The sequence below is a fragment of the Tetrao urogallus genome (assembly GCF_951394365.1).
Source record: "Tetrao urogallus genome assembly, chromosome: 4".
Taxonomy (NCBI): Eukaryota; Metazoa; Chordata; class Aves; order Galliformes; family Phasianidae; genus Tetrao; species Tetrao urogallus.
Genome location: NC_136817.1, coordinates 9,529,441 through 9,534,869, shown reverse-complemented (window position 1 = coordinate 9,534,869; position 5,429 = coordinate 9,529,441).

Below are 5,429 nucleotides of genomic sequence, written 5' to 3'. Positions count from 1 at the left end.
AGAACAGGTTGCTTCCAGCGTGGACTTACGGACTGTTACTGTTTTGTTTAAACTGACATAATTGGGGAGGGAAGTGGAGGCGATCGCCACGTCAAAAAGGAGAGTGGGGAAGTGTTAAAAAAACATGAGTTGCATTGGAGACTTAGTGGGGAGAAAAAGAAGTATTTTTCCCGTGTTTCAGTGGGAATGGAACCACATTGCTATGCTGACAGAAACGGCCTCTTCCAGTCAGGAGACAGCTGAACCCGTGGAGAAGGAACGGTAGAGAGACTGAAAAGGGACCAAGCAGTTCACTACGCTGTCACAGCACACTAAGACCTGGAACACTAAAATTGAATTGTGTGAGAGGTTTGCCTTGGTTTTTGGTTTTTCAGGGAAGAGGAAAGTCTCATTTCTAGAAATGGCAAAGTTGATGAATCTTATATGCATACCAGCAATCACTGCTGCGTGCCCGCAGTACTCAACTGGTGCTAAGTGAAAACCTCTGCTACTAGGTATTGTAGAATGTGAAATAAAGGAGATTGAAGAGCTTCTAAAAGAAGACAGAGACCTAGAGGGATTTTTGTATCATAGCTTAAGCAGATTTAAAATGAAAGCCTTAGACTGATTTTCAATTATCTTTCTTGAAATAAGCTAATGGCTTGTTTGTTTAAAGCTTTTTTATTAAAACAAATTTTTTTAAAAATCTTGTACCTAGCACAGTATTGTTATAGAATTACATGTAACATATTTTGTATGGTAGGTAAAGTCTGTCTAAATTTCTTAATTGTGGACAAAACAGCAGCAGGCCTCCGGCCTTCTGCTGTAACATGCCTGTGTCTCTCACTTAGCCTTGACATCTGTGCATACATTTCAGTTTCAGCTCTACTCTGTCACTTGAAAGGTCACACCCAGCATGAGCTTTCGTCAGGTAGTTCTAAACCTGTAAATTTTTTTTTTTTTAGTTGAAGTTAAGAGGGAAGTACCAGTGTTCAGAATGAACTATAATAGTTTGTATATTCAACATTTGAAGTATATTCTATTTTGTTGTACTCTTGTTTCAAAGTGTATTCAAGTAGGTTTTACTGAAATATAGAAATGAAATTTGTTTTGTCTGCCTTCTGTTTTTAACTTTTTCCTTTCAGCTGTTTGGTTCCTGTTCTGCTTACTTGAAATCATCTGGGCATTCAGCCTCACGTAGCTGGGATAGTGTGGTAACATGGAGCTCCCCAGCACTCTGACACTCCACGTGGCTGGCAGCTCTCCCACACAGTGCGCCGAAATAGGTTTCGTTGAAGTATTTGAGAAGCTTGCAGTAGTTGACTTCTGACAGGGGTCTCGTTCTCTAAGCTTTTTTGACATGGTCAGCAATACTCAGTGTTCTTCCACTGTTGCTGATTGGACGAGCACTGGAGTGGAGTAACTCGAGTAGCTAGGAAGGTACTGCCCCGCAGTTCATAACTTTCTGTGTGCTCCCATTTGCTGTAAAGCAAAGAAAACAGGGTTTGCTGAAATGGCTCTGAGAACCACTGTCTCGTGAAGCTCTGTGGACGACTTACAGCTCCTCCAGTAATTCTTTCATTTTCTAAGGCTGCACTGCAAAGTAAAAAGGGGCAAGTGAGCAGACTTCACTACTCGAGTGTACTGATCTCTCTGAGTGTCTCATAGACGCAAGTAGAAAACACTGGTGAGTAGAAACTGACAAAGGAGAAATGTGTTGCACTGTTGCACTTTTTGATGCTGTTATCATTGACGTCTTCAACTGTTAATATTTTGGCTTCTACACAAGTCAATAATTTTAGGTAACCTCCTCTCCTTCCCCCCCCCAGTGAGGTAAGTATCTAAATAGGGTTTGTATTTATAGTCACCCATAAGGCGTGGGTGCAGGGTGAAGCTCGGGTGAGATTGCAATGCAAGACTTACGCCACAGTGACAGCCTGCTTATAAGAGTGTGGCCTAAAACAGGTGTGTAGTAGCTCATCCTGTTTTCATGGGGATCCACAAGTGGTTCTACAGCTGTCACTACAGGAGCAGCCCATCGGCTTGCAGGTACCCAGGTGCTCAAGAGGAACCTCCAGTTGCTAGCAAGATGCTCTGGGAAGTCTTCACAGCAGGGACTCGGTAAATCTCAAAGTAATCCAAGCCTGAATGACCATTTATGTACTTCATGCCCAGACGAGCAGTTCAAATAGAAATCTGGAACTGAGGTCTTCATTGCTTATAAATGAGGCTGGTAGTAAACAGCTGCCCTGAAGTTTATTTTTTCACATTAACTTTTAAAGCTAAAAAACAAGCTACCCGCAGAGTCCTAGCAGTAAGCCTATTCTTGCCTTCAAATGGTGAGAAATGTGGGAATACTTCCATACAGCCAGGCTAGCACGTGGGGACTTTGTGTTTCTTCTTCTGAAGAGACTTGTTAGACACTCTAAGCGGGGAAGCAGAATTTAAGAACAAAGGGATGAACAAAGCTGAAGCGGGGGAAACAACTTGGGTGTAGAAGGCAGCAATCCCTTCCACCAGTAGTTAGCCCAAAGAAGAAAAGGTTCTTAGAGATGAACTGTGCTTCCAGGTCTTGAAATGAGGGAGAAAGGCTCTTTCACAGGGGGAGGTGAACGAGAAGGAAGAGGATTTGTGCTGCCAAGGAGGAAGTGGGTCAGAAGGCCATGGCCAAGGAAGGGGTAGACCAGAAGGCCAAGTGGGGAAGCTAGTCAATGGGAGTATGCTTACGGAAGTTTGTGAGGCAACTCTACTGTGTAAAGGAAGTGGAGCAGGGTGAAAAGAGGCAGGCAGTGCTTTGTGCTGTGTGGGTAAAATAGGCTGGAGACAACAAAGGCAAAAGCAGTAGTGTTTTCGAACCCACTTTTCTAAGTCTTGTCAGTGAGAAATGATTCTCTAAATGACTGTTACTTGATCGTGTGTGAAGGGGAGATGCTGTATCTCACAGCATGAAATGTATATCGCTGGTGTATTTGTAGTTAAGACCTTTCCCACACCTGATTTAGATGCAAAGTCAACTGAGGGCAGAGTACATTCCTGGAAATAGATAAGGATCTCCAGCTGACAACCTCCTCCTGTTAAGTTAGATCCAGGATTTCATCATGTAATGGCGAGAACAGAAGGAATGAAGGCACAGATCGCTGCTGCTTGCTAGACAAATAGCCCTCAGCAGTGCGTGCAGTTAGTGCCCACGCTCCAGCTGGTGATGGTCCTTTGGCTCTCTCCCCTGGCCACGCAGTGAGAGACAGCCGTGTACCAGCTGCCTCAGGACATGTAGTAGAGGTAGGTTGGGTGCTGCGAGAATCTCAAATCAGTATGAAGGTGCATTGTGATGAATCAGTACTTAGCAAGGTCAGAGAGAGAAGTGCCTTCTCGTTCACCATTCCACGTATGGCTCCGTATGCCCCACTTGGTTAAACATTTAGCTGCTAGATGTAAATACAGGTGGCCTTTGTCACAAGGCAGGTGGGGACTTCAACATGTCTGCCTAGCTGCTGCTCTTCAGTGTTGCGTGGTTCCTCTGTGTTGACATGACCAGTTGTTCTTCATCAGAAAAACGTGTCGCCTTGTTCACAAGCCATGCTTACAGGAGGCAATCTCTTGTAAAGGTTATCGTGGAGGTTTTCTGAGCTAAGAACAAGATTGCTGACTGTCACTGCACTCGTGCAAGCTTGCTCTTTAACATTCTTTTTCATTCTGACGCGAGTAATTGCTGTGTGGGCAAGAAATACTTGTACTGATGATGGTGAAGGACATGAAGTCAGGATGGAGGAGCTTTGGTCAGGTCTGTAACACCTGAAAGACAAAGGGCTGCTAACCAAAACGCTGAAGTTAGCATCTACATACATTGTTAGACTTGCAGTTCCTTTAAAAGTCTGGTCCTGTGTAGCGCTGCTGCCTTAGGCTGAGCCCATCCTGGGCAAGTAGTAACTCCTGTGGATGCCACGAGTGGAATGAAAATGTAGTGTGCAGTGAGCACGCTTCACATAGAAGACATTAAGTCATGGATTGTTATGGTACCACTGATACCGCATTATGTGTCATGATTATTTTTCAAATATCCTCTTGTAATATTGTAAATTATAAGGGTGCAAAGGGTAATGCTGTGTGATCTACAGGGAAAGCTGTAACGTGTGGCAGCTTGAAACATTTCTGCGTTGTGGCTAGAGAAGTTGAAAAAGGAATCTCATCCCGGAGAATTATTTTTGTTGCTCTCTCTTGAACTGATAAAGTCTATCTTTCTGTGCAAACCTGGTGGAAGGGTTTTTATTCTTCATCGAAACTTCTTTCTGGCATCTCAAGCTTAGCATTCAATTGCAGGGTTCTGTGCCTTGGCACAAGTGATCTGGGAAAAGTGTGGTGTGGGGAAGGCTTGGCTCTTCTGGTCCTCTGCTAACTAATTAATATGATGATACTAATTAGTATCTATTAGTATTAGATATACTAATTAATATGATTATAAATGTGGACTTTTGGACTTGGCAAATCGTGTTTGAGGTGATGAAGGAGCAGTGAGCCAGAGGTGCTGAGGAAGGAAAGGGGAGCGGTGCATGAAGCCTCAGTTCTTACCCTGACACATCCAGCGGGGTCTTGGTTATGTGTGGAGACCATCCCAATCCATACAAGCTAAATTCAATGCTTGCTTTGGAGACGCAGTGAGCTTATTAAGTGGGAAAGTTTCAAGTGACACTACCTACTTCTGATCTAATTGTTATCCGAGAGAGAGCGTTCTAATAAGCTTGCAGCAGCTTCTGCCTTTCAGCGAATGGAGTAAGTGGGTCACTTCTTCCCTCAGCTGGCCTGGGGGCGAGGGGAAACTGTCACTGCTAGAGCTAATGCAGTTCTTATTCAAGATGCGAGCAAGGGAGCTGCAGAGACTTGTAGCCTTGGTGTTCTTATGAGACACAAAATGAGCTCTGAAGACATTTTTATTCTGAGCGTTGTGCTGCTACACTGGAAAAATAAAAGAAACTCCTGCTTTTTCCAATGAAAAATATTTACCATACTGATTTTACAGAGGGCAGAAGCATTTCACTGCTGCAGGCCTCACGCTTGCTGAATAAAACAAAAGCAAGGGCAGTATTTCATTTGAGCTTTCAATAACATTATCTGCAAAAATACATTTTATAGCAAGTACTGGAATAAAAAGCTGAAGCTGGCTGGGAAGTTAGCAGCTCCTGGTTGAGCCTCGTCTGACCTTTATTACAGTATAATGGAAGGCATTTACTGTTCTAGGAGGCATGTGTGATTTTAACATTCCTCCCCCCACACAACTCTCCCTTCAAAATTGCCCTGTAAGGACATGAAGCAGTGGACACTCACTGCCATGTGTCCAGGGCAAAATGAGCGTCACAGCCCTTTTCTCTTTAGAAAAGCTCTACAGTGATGGCAGCATCACAGAACTCATGCTGCCTGCTCCCACTTAGATCTTCTCATGGGAGAGTTGAGATGAA